We start from the raw sequence: 16,600 nt of genomic DNA, 5'->3' as shown, positions 1-16,600 counted from the left end.
CCATAACACCAACAATGACAGAACTGGCAGACCGAACACATTTGACCGTCCCCGGCAGAATCAGTGCCAACAGTCTGACTGCGACAATGCCCGCGACTTCGCATAGGACTGCCAAGGGCAAGGAAGGGATCCAGTCGAGCTCTATGTTGACCAGCAAGGTCCTTATGTCACCGCTAAGGTCCTAGGTATGAAATCTCCATTCCTGGTAGACACTGGCGCAACACGTAGTGCGTTATCTAAACGACTGATTCCAAGGGCACCCTTGTCTGGCTCACACATAACATCAATAGGCTTTGATGGAACGCCCTCCACTAACCCCTTATCCGCAACGGTCTCCTTCGACTTGGACAGTAACCCCACTGACACGACGTTTCTGCTTTCCTCCAACACCCCTGATGCCATTATGGGACTTGACTTACTAAAGCATTTCCGAGCTACTATCAGGTGTTCACAGGACGGGGTTCGAGTCATTCTGTACGATAACCCGACTCTGCTCAGACATCATCATGCACAACACATGCTTTCCATCTCTGACGCAGACGCATCCTTACTTGACTCTCTGCCTCTGTATCTATGGGCTAAGACTGACGCTGACGTAGGACGAATGATGATCGACCCCGTGCGCATAACTGTCCGCCAAGATGCGATACTCCCAAAACTCCCACAATATCGGATATCGCCCGAAGGTGAGAAGGCATTGGTGATGATAATCCAGTCCCTGGTAGAGGCAGGAGTGGTAGAGGAAGTAGTCAGCAATATTTGCAACAGCCCTATCCTACCCATTGTGAAGAAGCAGGGCGAAGGAGATGAGAAAGCGTACCGCGTCATCATCGATCTTCGAGAGGTCAACAAGGTAGTTGTACCTCAGTACCCCGTAGTCTCAGATATCGCCACCATTCTGACCCTGATTCCTTCCACAGCCAACACCTTCACTGTAATAGACCTCAAAAACGCTTTCTTCTCCATCCCCATCCACCCGGACAGCCGCTACCTTTTCGGCTTCACGTTAAAACCCCGCTCATATAGATTTTGTAGAGCCCCCCAAGGTTACACAGAAAGCCCCAGGATCTATAGCCAGGCCCTCAAGAGGCAGCTGGACGCCGTTCAGCTACCGGAGGGAGTGGTGTTGATACAGTACGTCGATGACATCCTTTTGGCGGCCGACACCACTCCACTTGCGGTCACAGCCACCATCCAACTCTTGCACTTCCTTGCGGAAAATGGCCACAAGGTCTCCAAGAAGAAGTTGCAATTTTGCCAACCCCAGGTCACCTACCTAGGCCACCTCTTGTCGAAAGACGGGAGAAAACTTACACCCGATCGAATACAGGCCATTCTAGAAACCCCTGTCCCAAGGACCCAGAAACAAGTCCGCTCCCTGGTAGGCCTCACCTCCTTCTGCCGGCAGTGGTTGCCAAATTTCAGCCTTATTGTAAAACCACTACTTTCCCTACTAGCCAAAGATGTCCCCTTCCCACTCCCTTGGACCCCCGAATGCCAATCCTCCTTCAAAGAACTTCGAGACGCCCTCTGTTCTGCACCGGTCCTAGGGACCCCCGATTACACAAAACCTTTCTCTCTCTACACTCACGAAAGGGAGGGGTGCGCTTTGTCTGTCCTAACTCAAACTATTGGCCCCAAACAACGACCATGTGCCTATTTCTCTGCCACCCTTGACCCCGTAGCGAGAGCCTTGCCTGCCTGCCTTCGAGCCGTAGCTGCCGCTGCTGTCTCTATCCGACAAAGTGAGGGGATCGTACTCTCGAATTCCCTCACGGTATTAGTGCCCCATGCTGTTGACACCCTCCTAAACCAGACTAAGACGCAACACCTGACTAGCGCACGACTGACCGGATACGAACTGACTCTGCTTGCACCCCACATCACGTTGAAAAGATGCACCACACTGAACCCAGCCACCTTGTTGCCCCTGCCCGAAAACGACCCAAATGTCCCTCCCATACATGACTGTGTGACCCTCACAGACGAACAGACTAGGAGTAGAGTTGACCTCCGAGACACCGCCTTCACAGACCCCGACGGAGAGCTATGGGTAGACGGCTCTTGCATAAAACTCCCCGACGGCACCACCTCAGCTGCCTATGCAGTCACCACAGCTCAAACCGTAGTTGAAACTGCCCGCATCGCGCAGCGATCCGCACAGGCGGCAGAACTGATTGCCCTCACACGAGCATGTATTATAGCGACAGGGACTACTGCAAACATTTACACGGACAGCCAGTACGCCTTCGGAGTGGTTCACCATTTTGGACTCTTGTGGAGGGAAAGGGGATTCTTGACGTCCCACGGCACGCCCATCCTCCACGGAGATTTAGTCTCCGCCCTGATTGAAGCAGTCCTCCTCCCCAAACGATTAGCGGTAATCAAATGTCAGGCACACAAGAAGGTGACAGACTTAGTCGGACAGGGAAACGCGCTGGCCGACATCACTGCCCGAACCACAGCTGAGAATAGGACAACGACACACATGTATGTGACCAGGTCACAAGCAGAAAGATGGACTGACGCAAGGGAAACGATTAGTGACATCCAGATGGCCAGCTCACCACTTGAATTGACTGAATGGGCACGGGTGGGATTGAAAGACGAGGAAGGCTGCTGGCGGACGAAGGACACTAACAAATGGTTGCTACCCAATTCATACCTGATCCCCATACTGACTATGCCTCACTCCCCTGCACACATAGGATCTGCCCCCATGATCGAACTCATCTCCAAGGTCTGGCACAACGACAAAATCTCCGACTCAGCCAGACGCCTGGTCCAGCAATGCTTTATCTGTTTGCAACACAACCCTGGGAAAGGAACTGTGGTACCCCGGGGAGGGTTTGGGGTCCCCGACCATCCTTTTGAGGTCCTCCAGATGGACTACATCCAACTAGAAAGATGCCAAAGCCTGAAGTATGTATTAGTCATTGTGTGTGCTTTCAGCAAATGGGTAGAAGCCTATCCAACCCGTGATAACACCGCCATGACCACTGCCAAGGTACTGCTGAAAGAGTTTTTCCCTCGCTACGGTCTTTGTCGGATTCTATGGAGCGACAACGGCCCCCACTTCATCGGTGAAGTTATCCAACTCATCTTGAAAGGGTTGGGTGTAAAACAGAGGTTCCATGCAGTCTTTCACCCCCAATCTGCTGGCTTAGTTGAGCGACACAACGCCACCCTGAAACTAAAACTGTCAAAGATAGTGGCCACCACAGGACTTAAATGGCCAGATGCCCTCCCACTGGCATTGCTATCGATGCGCTCCACTCCCACTAAGCACCATTTGATCCCCTACGAGGTTGTATTTGGGCGACCAATGAATCTCTGGACTGCCCCTAAACCGACCTCCGTTCACGACGTCCCAGACGTCCTACTGTCTGATTACTTGTGCAAATTGACTAAAACATTGTCTGTCATTCATCAGCAGGTGCAGCAGGCCATCCCCGATGCTTCCAGGGGTCCGGGTCACGATATCCAACCGGGAGATTATGTGCTGATCCGGAATTTCCAACGGACAAAGAGTCTGGAACCCCGGTGGACGGGCCCCTGGCAAGTACTGATTACCACCCGAACGGCTCTTCGAGTGGAGGGGAAGCGACACTGGCTGCATGCACACCACTGCAAGAAGGTCTCCTCGACCCTGACCACGACAGAAAACGTCAGCACCCAAGAAGAACTGCTGAACAAAGACCGGCCATCATTGAACTGTTATCCTGATACCGAGGCACTCGAACTTGCAAAATTCTCTGATCCCACTGTGCCGTCCAGGGAAGGGTATTTCCTGCGTCGAAAGGAGGGAGCTTCGGCTAAGTAGACCTCAGACTAAGTTGAATCTCAAAACGGTAGCCTTAACACAACCAAGGGTTACCCGAAGAGAGGCTAAACGAAGTCAGCAGTTCTGCCCACTACCAAGCACCTTGAAGACGATGGAAGCGCCAGATAAAAAGAAGACGGAAGCAACAGGAAATACCCGTTATCGAAACCCAAAGACTGACAGTATACACAAATCGAAGACAATTGCTCTTTTTATTGTCCTCCTCTTTTGCCTCCTCCTCATGACTTCCTTCTGGATCGTGGAAGAGAGCGCACCCGCTCATCAAATATTGCTGACCACTGCACAGCCAACCACTATGAAAGAGCATCACCTGATCTCCCTTTCGCCTCAGCTCCGAGAAAGGCGTAAGGAGTTCTGGAACAATTCCTTCGTGCAACTGTTGCACCAACACAACCTTGCCGCCAACGCCACAAACTGCTGGATCTGCGGGTTGCTCCCGCATGCCACTGGACACTCCATCCCTTTCATCCCTTCCCCTTTCTCAGTTCATGGTTCTTGCCTTGCCTGGTTGGCCCTCTTGCAAGAGAGCTACAAGGACAACGCCACTTCTGGTCAAACAGTGTCACACTTCTACCACGAGTTCTGGCTGAACAAAACCGGAAGGACTTCTGCTTCCTTTTGTCCTTTGACCTCTGGCTCCTCCTTCCAGATGGACATCCCTGCCAAGGAGCGAGTCGAAATGCAGGTGTTCCATAATCCAGCCAGACCCACCTTCTCCTACTTACGGAAACGAACTGCTGCCACTCTGACGGTGGCTCTGTCTGTTATCAATGTCACGGGCCTCGTGTGCCTCAAAGGCTTGGGAACACAGCCGGTGGGTCACAGTTCCTGCCACATCACCAGAACATTGGACTCCATCGATCCCCCCTCCTTTGTGGCTTCTCCAAATATGTACTTTGTTTGTGGCACCAAAGCTTACACTTGGCTTCCAAAAAGTTGGGGGGGTACCTGCTACGTCGCCTTCGTTCTCCCTCCAACGTACGTGGCCCCAGCAAACCATCACCGGCAAAAGCGCGCTAGAGACATTGAACAAGCCGACTCCACTGGAGCACAGTTCCTGGATGCAGTGAAGGGACTTGTTCCTCTGTGGGGCCCAATGGCAAACAGCCGCGCCATCCGACACCTGACCCAGGCAGTAGAAACGACCATGAACATCACGGCTGGCATCCTCACTAACAATACGGCCGAGCTTCAGGCAGTCCGCCTGGTGGCTCTTCAGAACCGCCTTGTTCTGGATGTAGTTCTAGCTGACCGAGGAGGAGCATGCCGCATCATTGGATCCAGCTGTTGCACCTACGTGCCAGATAACTCGCCCTCAGTCTACAAAGCAATCGAACACCTCCATAGACTTTCCTCAGAAATTCACCAGGAACAGGAAGAATGGTCGCTTGGAAGCTGGTTTTGGGGCACTTTGAAGGACTGGGGATGGAGGCTATTCACATTTATATTGATACCGGTCGTGATACTGTGTGGGTGTTGCCTAGGTATTCAGTGTTTGCCACCTCTGTGTTTGCTCATTGTTAACTGCATGTGCCCTAAGACTTCAGACTTCAAAACAGAACACATGAATGCATTGTATGACCTTGAAATAAGAAATATAATGGGGATTGACGTAAATTAACAAGCTGGCTAGATATGTTGAAAAGGGAGGACTGTTAAAATCTAGATCGCGGCGTAAACATTATCGGTGCCATCTTGTCTCTTTTCAGATCCATGCATGCGCGTAAGCAGCAGCCATTTTGAATGCCATGATCTCTCTGCCTACTGCCGATAGCCGCGTCTCACCCCCCCCCTTTTTGACAGCCCCCCGGTCTCTCCTGCTCGGGCCCTAAACGCACCTCCAGCGCGACCCTGCCTCCGAGCCACATCCCGTGCTGAACCCCCACACCCTTTCATCTCATTCATTAAACAGGCCCTTCGATAACCTCTTCCTCCTTGCCCTATTGTTCGGCCTGATCCCAGGCCATCACTTAGCCCAACAGATGCAGTTTATTGCCCCTACAGTAAGACCTCGCCTTACTTCAAAGGAGCGGGGATTAATCAATGCCCTCACACCCCTAGATCCGATCGATTACCCGCATTTCTGTTCCCAACGGAATGTCCAGCTGCGCGATAGCCATCATGCTGAGATTAGGGGTGGGGACTACTACTGTAGATATGTGTGGGAACGGGCCTGAACCGGGGATTCCAAAGTCGCCTTTTCCGTACTTCAAAGCATTACCAAGAATGTGTTGCATGTAATAAAGTAATAACGCAGTGTATAAGAGGCCAAGCCTCAGAGATGTCAGGAGAGCACCTCGAGATGATACCCTGTTGTCTGATTTGACGTGTTCTGTTCCGTCGGAAATAAACGCCTGTTTCCCGCTTTCCAGTCTCCAGCGCCTGCCTCTTTGTTTGGTAATCGTGAGTTGGGTGAGAAGCGGCTAACGCCGGGCAAACCTAGAAAAGGGGTAAAACGACTTGATCTGCCTGAACCCTTTTTCATCAATGTTGCGACAATCCGTATCTCAGGGCAAGAGTCAGGGCGCTTTACCAACAGCAGGGGAACCAGACAAGGTTGCCCCTGCTCACCCCTGCTATTTGCCTTGTTTATTGAGCCCTTCCTTCATATGACTGAAATGTATCAGGATATCTCACCAGTTAGGGTTCATGGGGTAGAATATAAGGCATTGGTGTATGCCGATGATATTGTTGTTCTAACTGATGACGTCAGGCCCACTTTTCAGGCTTTAGAGACTCTGGTCTCTCAATTTGGGGCTATGTCTGGATATAAGCTTAATATTGCAAAAACTCAAGTTATTCAGTCAGCAGGTATGTCTCCCTCGCAGGTACCTATTGCAACCGAAGCTACCTATCTTGGGGTCCAAATTTCTCCGGGGGTTGAGAAGATTCCTGATTTAAATTATATTTTTGTTATTGACTCTCTTCATACTAAGCTGGAGAGGCTAGACCATCTTCATTTGTCACTCTTTGGGCGCTGCAATGTATTGAAAATGCTAATCCTTCCAAAGTTTTTATATCTCTTCAGGTCAATTCCTCTCTTGATCCCTCAGACAACATTGGTTAGGGCAGAGAGAATTTGTCAGCGGTTTCTATGGGGCTATCGCCGTGTCAGAAGAGCTGCTAAATGGACCTGTCTCCCTAGGGAGAGGGGGGGCTGGGCTGTTCCTAATCTCTTATACTATATTGGGCAGCCATGCTTCAACATTTTGGCTCGCCATTGATGGGTGATAGGGTAGATATCCCGTGTGTATTAGTCCATCTATTTACGATATCGCCCTTGGCGATGCTGCTAAGGGGGTCCTAACTTGTGTTTTAGAGCCAAGCTATTTCAAAAAAATGAAATTCAAGGTTAGCTGGGTCTGTTTTCTATCTGGCAGAAATGTTGTCTCTTTATGGCTAGTTCAAAGATTAATTTCTATACTCCGCTAAGTGCTGTGGGTGTGTTACCACCGATATTTCAGGATGCTGTCACATCAAAATGTCACTCTGCGGGGCTAAAAGACATCGATGATTTGGGTCATGATGGTCAGCTGGCCTCTTTTTCCTTCCTGAAAAATAAGTTTAATTTGCATTCTAATGATTTTTTTAAATATTTGCAGGTTAGGAGTTTCCTGGATAGAAACTACAGCAGTAATCCTAGTTTGTATGAAAAGATTACTTTAGTCGAATTGATCAAGAAAAGAGTTAGAATAGGTGCTATTTATCAGTATCTTCTGTCAGATCTTCCTGATGATTTGGATACTCATAATGCTAAGTGGGCAGAGAAATTAGGGATCCCAAAATTGGACTTTAAACGGCCGCTTGAACTAGCCAGCTATGTTTTAGTATCGGGTACCTTGCGTACGCAAAGCTACATGGCTATGTTCAATTTATATCATACCCCAGCTAAGATTGCTAGTTGGGGGGGTGCTAAGGGGGATACCTGTTCTAGAAGTTAGCTTTTTGCAGCGGATGCAATTCATATGTTCTATTCATGTCCTAAGTTGTGTTTTTTTTTTATGACATTGAAGTTTTTATCAATCAAGTGCTCAAAATTCCGGTTAACATCTCTCCGGAACTTATTATAATGGGTTGTGAATATTCAGGTGGTATTGAAAGAACAAGATATGTTCAAGCCTTTTTATTTATCGCAATGGCAATGATTTGGTTATGTATAACCTCACAGTGGCTAAGTCTAGAGGCTCCTACCTTTGATCATTGGAAAGCTGGCTTGGCACAATTTGGAATCCTCAGTGTATTTGTTGAGGGGGAGAAGGAGGCGTCAAGAGGCATCTAAGATTTGGGCCCCTATCCAGCATTGGCTTTCGCACTAAAACTATTTTTCCTTTTTTAATGTTTTTTCATTCTCCTTCCATTGATGTAAAATCTTAAATTGTCTATTTAGTTAAACTTTTGTCATTCTTTTTATGAAAATGTGTGTATTTACTAATCTGCTCCCTCAACTCGACACATTATGTTAATGTTGCTATGGTTTTTAAAAAAAAATATTAAATAAAGTTTAAAAAATAAATAAAGAGCAATTCAGGAACCTTTATTTTACAATGGCTTGCATAGAAATGTCCCTTCACTAACCATGGCATTTGAAGTGAATGAAACCTCACTGTGGTATTCCTAAGTTCTAGATCCCTTCCATAAAGGGGAATTTTCTCCATAGTTTCAAAAGTGCTGCTTTATTTTTGACCGCTTCAATAACTCTGAGGGCATAAGCGCCCAGTTCAATGCAAATGTTGCAGAACCTTATGAGAGAGTCGCAATCTTCAAGTGCACCAGTATTGGCATGGAAAGCTATGTCAGTGGCCAGAGTTAGCATATTGTGTACTGGCTCAAGTGCCAATGTTGAGAGGGCCTTTTCACAGACAAAGGTTTACATGGGAAGGAAAGAGCGAGCGCACACGGACAAAGACTCATAGAAGAAGTATTGTATGGTGTACTGCAATAAGTTTGATTTGCAAAAATGTATTTGTTATGTTGTTACATCTGCTTATATAGCGCGGCGGCTGCCCCAGCGAAGGGGCGTCCCGGCGCTTGACTAGACAGGAGAGTACACAACATACAGACAGGTTATCAGGTCAGTTTAGCAGAACAGGTGGGTTTTTAATGCCTTTCTAAAGGTAAGAAGGTAATTTATACTCCGAATCCGCAGAGGTAGTGCGTTCCATAGTTTGGCAGCCATGTATTGAAAGGAACGCCCTCCTGTGCGGGCTAGCCTAAAACGGGGAATTGTGACCAGGTTTTTTCCTTCGGATCTGAGCGCTCTATTGGGAGTATACTGCGTCATAAGATGACATAGCATGGGAGGTAGAGATTTTTTTTGAATCTTAAAGGCCAAGCACAGGGCCTTAAAAGCGATTCTCTTTTCCACCGGCAACCAGTGCAGTTTTACCAGGGTCTTGGTTGCAGACTCGAATCGGGGTAGCCCTGTTAGGGCCCGCGCTGCCGCGTTTTGGACGCGCTGAAAACGTTTTTTTTCCGCTTGATTGGCTCCCAGGAGTAAGGAGTTAGCATAATCTAAGCGGGAAAGAATTGTGGCTTGGATGATTACCTGACGTGTGGAGGGGTCGAAGAATTTTAGTATCGGTCGTAAATTGCGCAGGATACCGAAGCTTGTGGCAGCTACTTTTTTTGTGTGGCTAGTAAAACTCAAAGTTGAGTCGAACCACACCCCCAGGTTTTTTACCTCTGTATTGGGGTTGGGGGGGGGCCAAGATTGTCTGGCCACCAGTCTTTTCCCCAGGTTTCGGTATTTTTTCCTACTATTAACACCTCCGTTTTACCGGCATTGAGTTGTAGGTAATTGGCCGTCAGCCACTCAGTTACTGCAGTGAGGCCATGTTTAAAATTCGGTGCTCCTGATCCGTTGTCATCACTCAATGTTACCACTAGCTGAGTGTCGTCAGCGTATGATACGATGGAAAGGTCCCACCTTTTGGCGACCTCAGCTAGTGGTTGAACATATAGATTAAAGAGTGTTGGGCTGAGCGCTGAACCCTGAGGTACTCCCTGCCTTATGTTGCACTTTTTAGAGACAAAAGGAGGAGTAGCTACCTGGAAAGATCTGTCTGATAGAAATGCTTTAAACCAAGCCAGAGCTGTGTTCTTCACTCCTGCTGCCTCCAGTCTGTACAGAAGCACCTCATGAGAGACCGTATCAAAGGCAGCGCTGAGATCGAGCAGAATCAGCGCTGCCGTTTGACCGGAATCTCTGATGGATCTGAGATGTTCTGTGACACTAAGAAGTGCCGTCTCCGTGCTGTGGTCTGCACGTAAACCATGCTGGGAGGCGTCCAAGATATTGTTGGCATGGAGGTGTGCCGTAAGGGTGGTATTTACGTGGGATTCCACAATCTTGGCAGGCCATGGCAGTAAGGATATGGGCCTATAGTTATCAGGTTTTGTCGGATCTAAGTGAGGTTTTTTAATTATGGGATTAACCCATGCCTGCTTCCATTCTAAGGGGATTTCTGATGTTGCCAGTGAAGTATTAATGATGTCTTTTAGTGGATCAAGTACTGTGGTGCCTGCTTTCCTGAATTGCTCGGGCTTTAAAGGGTCGAGGGGAGAGCCTGACTTAATTTTTTGACAGAGTCCGACAAAAACCTCCTGATTTAGCTCCGGGATGCTGGTAAGTTCGGATATAATTTCTATTTTAGAAGGGGTGAGCACAGGCTTTGCGGGAAAGACATTGTAGATTTTTTCAATTTTATCCACAAAGTGCAGAGCCAATTTATCGCAGAACACCTGTGATGCAGAGATGTTAGCTTCTGCTTTTTTTGTGCTCAGATCTTTTAGAATTTTAAAGATTATCTTGGAAGGATTGGAACTTACATTGATTTCATTGGCATAAAAGGTTGCACGGGTTTTACAGATCTGTCTATGATATTTTTTCTGAATTATATTATATTGAGCTTTTAGCTCGGAGTCATAGTGTTTCCTCCATTTTCGCTCTGCTTTTTTACAGCTTTTTTTCAAAGCTAATAGCTCTTCGTCAAACCAAGGGCTTGACTCCTTGGCCCGTGTTTGAACCCAGGAGGTAGGAATCAGTATATCCAGGGCCTGGGTTATCCAGTTACAGTAGTTTTCGTAACATAGGTTAGAGTTGTCAGAGTGGGATAGCGGTAGTTCTTTGAGCAAGTTGGCAAAGTCTTCTATCCGTAGTTTCCTCCACGGCCTCTTATACATCTTGGGTGTTGGCCTTGGCTGGGATTTAGCCTGATTGGGGATGGACATAATGGTCAGCAAGTGATCCGTCCATGTCATAGGTATAGGCAAGGACACCACGGCCTCTTCTATGGTAGTAAAAATGGGATCTAGAAGATGGCCTCCAGTGTGCGTAGCTCCCTGGACCATCTGTCTAAGTTGAAACCCTTCTAAGTCTGCAAGTAGATTAGCTATTTTTGTCTCATTACTGCAGTCAAAGTGTATGTTCAGGTCTCCGAGAATGTTAAAATTCGCTGTTCCGGCGGCCAATGAACATACTGTCTCTAATAGAGTTTTTACAAAATTGCTTTCATTTCCTGGCGGCCTGTAAATTAGAATGCCTGAAAAGGATAGATGAGGGTTTATCTTAATAGTATAGCGAGCGCTCTCGCAGCCTGCAATTTGTAGCTTAGTAAAAGTACATTCAAAATGGGATCTGGTCATTGCCGCTATCCCGCCTCCTCTGGTCTGTCTGTTTAGAGAGTAGATAGTATAGCCTGTGGGAGTGGCCAAGTTAGTTGTTAGTTAGTTATTTGGACCTCATATACACTGTATGTACACTGTCTACATATCATGCGCAATCAGTGCAGAAAGCAAGCAATAATAAAAGCAAAACTTTCCATAAACACCGGAAAAACACTGTTTCTGTTGTTTTTAATAGCGTGAAAATGTGTAACCACTGATAACCACTGTTTATTTAAGGTATTGAAATCACTTGAAAACACTGCAAAAACCCCACTAGAATGTATCAAAAAAAGAAACTGAAAACAGGAAAGCCTAAAAATAAAGTTGAACTTTTAAACTATGACCAGGGTACTAAAGAATGGTAGGACCTCTCACTTGGATTCTCTATAATTAGCAGTGTTCTTGGAATTTTGTTTGTCCATTTATTTATTTATTTATTTATTTATTTATAGTGTTTTATATAGCGCGGACATGACCCGTGGGTATCAGAGCGCTTTACATACAGATTACATATTGGCATTATAAAAGCAGTTATAGCAGCAAACATATATGAATGTAGAAGGCGATACACTATCTAGGGAGGTTACAAACTGACATAGAAGGTTAATAAAATGACATTATAGTAGCAATGAAAACAGCAAACAGATATGAAGGTAGGAAGCAATATGCTATCTAGGGTGATTAAATAAATATATTCTTAACGCCTGATCACTTAGCGATAAGTGGTGCATATGGTTTAGGTTGTGTCATAGACCTATGGTCAAGTTCGTTGAGGTAGGATTGTAAATTAATTATCAGAGCAATGTCAGAGTAATTACGAAGGAGAAGAATGGATAAGACTAGTTACAACGATCATAGATATTCACATGACAAGGTAGGGGTAGTGTCTTTGGTGTGAGACATAGTGCAGATAACATCTAAAAATGAGGTAGCGATAAGGTGTACAGCCCAGCCTTGGGTGAATAGACATAGCTAGAGTGGTTAGGCATTTGTCTTATTGGTCTTCCAATTGTTTATGATGGCTCCCATCCTCTTTGGCGTAAGAAGTTTGTGCCGTTAGTCCGAGGTCGTCACTATGTAGGGTATTTACTCATCATATGTCTTTTCAGTTCCCTTTTAAACGCTGCAATATTTTGAATCTTCCTGATGTAGGGTGGGAGTGAATTCCAGACTCTGGGGGCGGCTCCCGAAAAAGCTCGGTCATAGGTCTTTTTTTTCCGGAAGAAGGCTGGCCGTAGTAGCAACTCTTTAGCGCTTCTAGTTGGTCTGTTCCCTCCCGATAGCTTGATTTTCTTGGCTAGATATCTCGGCGTGTTGTAGTGGACCGCTTTGTGTGTGATACAGGCCATCTTCATTTTAATTCTAGCATCGTAAGGTAACCAGTTCAGTGCCTTCAGGTGAGGAGATATGTGGTCGAATTTCCTCGTTCCAGTGATAAGTCTTGCCGCTGCGTTGAGACAGGCTTTTAGCGGAGCAGTGGATGTTTTTGGTAGGCCAGCTAACGTAGTACAGCCATATTCGATCCTTGAGATAACTAGCGATTGGATAGCAAGTTTTAGATCTGCTTCTGATATAAAGGGTTTCAGTTTCCTTAGATAGTTCAAATGGAAACGGGCGCTCTTGGCCATTGCATTGATGTGTTCTTTCATGTCTAGGTTCTCGTCAAGTGTGATTCCTAGAGATTTGGCTGAATTAACAAGTGTCGGTGTGCAGTTAAGCGCAGTCACCATTTTAGCCCATTCCTTTACCTCTGGTTGACTCCTTGTCGGTGAGATTAACAGGAATTCTGTTTTGTTGGCATTAAGTTTCAAATGGTTGGCTGTTAGCCAATGCAACGCTTTCTTTAGAGTTTCATTCATAAGGTCAATGTCATCACTGCAGGCAATCTTCATATATATTTGCGTGTCATCTGCGTACATGTGGTAGGAGATCTGTGAATTCCGAAGGATCTCTGTGAGAGGTTCTACATATAAGTTGAAGAGATCTGGGGATAGCGTTGAGCCTTGCGGGACTCCTATTGTGTTGGGGCATGGGGAGGAGATTGCTTGGTTGACCAGGAATAGCTGAGTCCTGTTGTGCAGGAAGGAGTTAAACCACTTCAGAACATTTCCAGATAAACCCATCCTGTCATGTAGTCTGGTCATCAGTAATTCATGATTTACCGTGTCAAATGCTGATGACAGGTCTAGTAGAATCAGTAGGCATGCGTGATTCTGGTCAAGGGCTTGTAAGGCGTCATCAACAATATGTAATATCGCAGTTTCAGTACTGTGTCCTGTTCTGAAACCTGATTGGCAGTCATCTAATAGTGAGAACTTAGCGATGTGTTGACTCAGTTGGCCTTGCACGCATTTCTCAATAAGTTTGGCCAGTAAAGGGATGTTGGTCACTGGTCGATAATTATTTGGGTCAGTTGCATCCGCTGTCGGTTTTTTGATGATGGGAACTACCTGCCCCGTTTTTAGGCAGTCAGGGAGGGTCCCTTGTGATAGTGAGGCATTTATTATCTCAGTCCAGATTGGAGCTAGAGTGTGGCTGATTTCTTTTACACATTTTGCCGGTAGCGGGTCTTGGTAGTGGTTGTTAGGTCTAAGTTCCGCTAGCGTTTTGGCGATCTTTTCCTGGTCGTATAGTTCGAATGTATCCCAACTTGCCTTATTTTTTGTTGGGGGATCTTCCGTTGTCGCGTTCGCCTCATTTTTGGTAGCAGGATGGGTCGTGAGGTTGGTCGCTGCATTTGTAAGCTCAGCTTCTAGTAGTTTAGTTTTATCCATGAAAAATGAGGAGAATTTCTCACAACTTATGGGATTCTTTGGGTTCTCTTGGGCCGTTTTAGTTAATTTGTTTGACTGTTGTTTTAGGATCTCGAAGAGTTTTCGAGGTCTGTTTATGGCATTGTCCAGTTCCGCTCTTATAAATTCTTTTTTGGCGCTAGTTATCTTCAGATTATATTGTTTTCTTGTTCTTCTGAGGGCCTTCAGTTCGGGGGAGGAGGGATGTTGTCTCCATTTCCTTTCTGCCATTCTCAGTTTTCGCCTGTCCTCGTTCAAAGCCTCATTAAACCAAGGATTTTTGGGCTTTTCCGAGACACTTTTCAGTTTTTGAGGTAGGGTGTCATTGACTATATTACCGATTGAGGTTATGTAATGATCAGTCAGCTCCTTTACATTCTGCTCGTTGTTGCGTGGCTTCAGGTCTTTCTCACATCTTTCAACCAAACGTTCAATATTAGCTTCTTTTGTATCTCTTATCAGTTTTTTGACCTTGCGAGGTTGCGTGTTCCTGCTCTTTTTCATTGTCGGTATCACGAATGTTATGGCATGATGGTCCGACCAATCACACGGGTCTATAGCGCTGATTGAGATTTTTTTATTTCTAGAAATTATCCAGTCTAAGGTCGCTCCTTGTGAGTGAGTGGGCTGGGTGCATATTTGCGAGAGGTTTAGCTCCTTGAGGAAGTCTTTGATCGAATTGACCGTATTATCATTGTCGTCGTCCCAATGGAGGTTAAAGTCACCTAGGAATATGTTGTTGGCATCTGGGTTAGAGTTAGCAGTTATGATCTCCATAAGATGCTCTGTGAACTTTGAGTTATCTCCCGGTGGGTGGTAAAACGCATGTAGGTTGTAGTTTTGATTGTCTGGTGATCTTATGTTAAGGCCGAGGTATTCACATGATTCTATATGGTCAGATTGGAATTGGTAGACCTCTATCTCTGAGCGATGGATGCAAGCTATACCTCCTCCCACTTTCCTGGGTCTGTCCAACCTGACAATGTTGTATTGTGGTGGTACTAGAAGATCCATGGTAGGAGATGATGATTCATTGAGCCATGTTTCCGTGAGGATGGCCAGGTCGATTTCTTTGTTGAGTATTAAGGCGGCTATGTCTGATGCGTGTTTATTTGCAGAGCGACAGTTGAGCAGTAGGCAGTTCAGTGTTTTCTGTGAGTTGACGCTGTTTCCATTTTCTATTTCGGTTGTATTTACCTGGATATGTTGTAGGTTGTGGTGGATTGCTTTCCTATCATTCTTTCGGGCCGATCTATTCGGGTCAATAGGTACAATTTCGATAGGTACTGACTCGATAATCTCTTCCTTTCTCAGAGCCTGTAGTTCGTAAGATCTAAGTAGGGCATGAGCTACTTCGTCTGGAATGGGGTTGGTCCGGTTTGGTCGGTTAGGTCGGAGTATTAGATTCTGGATGTGTGTGATTTTGGAATTCGTGTTCAACGTCATCTCCCAGATTTTCCCGATTGTCTGTGAAACTTTCCTCGAGTCTTGTGCCATGTTGCATATTAGTTTCTTTAGCTCCTTGGTTTCTTTCTGAGTTCTGGGTAATTGCTTAAGTGAGGTAGATCTGGCAGTCTGCGTTCTGCCATTTGCTCTCCTCTGAAAGTAGTCTGTTCTTGTTGCCACATGATTTGTCGTTGTATCATTACTTTGGTTGTGATTCCTGATTCTGTTGGGGGTGTCATCATTGTTTCTTATATTGTTTGGTGTAGGGGGTGTAGGGGGTGTTTTTGTGGGTATGGATCCGTGTACTTCTCGTCTCGTATTCGAAGGGGGTTGGGGAGGGTGAAGCATTTTACAGTGCATCGGATGCGTTGAATTAATGTTCTGACATACTACTACGCTCTGGTGACAGCACATTCATCGAAACAAGATTCTTTCACATCCATTCAATCTGGTCGCTTTCCCCACCATGGCTTTAACTAACACTAGCTCCTACGACACCCTGGCGCAGGATGGTCTTAATGCTTTTAAGATTTTCTACCCCCCTAACCTTCCTAAGCAAGCCGCCAAGATCTTCAAACACAATCTGCTCAAACGATTCCCTGAAACACTCATCTCTGATGTCTACTTCTGCACATCAAAAGGTGTTGTGATTAACAACCTAATTTTCTTCACTACCAGAAGAGTCCAGTGGAGTAGAGTCTTAACGTCAATGCTACGATTCAAACCTGTGAGGAAAACTCCTCATGGTTTCCAAATAACCATAATATCCTCCCCAGACTTCAATGCCAATCTTGCCATATCCCTCTACAACAATGGAAACATCCTTATACAAGCATCAGACCAAACCTGGAAC

The sequence above is a fragment of the Lissotriton helveticus genome, chromosome 4_1 (assembly GCF_964261635.1).
Source record: "Lissotriton helveticus chromosome 4_1, aLisHel1.1, whole genome shotgun sequence".
In the NCBI taxonomy this organism is placed as follows: Eukaryota; Metazoa; Chordata; class Amphibia; order Caudata; family Salamandridae; genus Lissotriton; species Lissotriton helveticus.
This window is presented reverse-complemented; position numbering follows the sequence as displayed.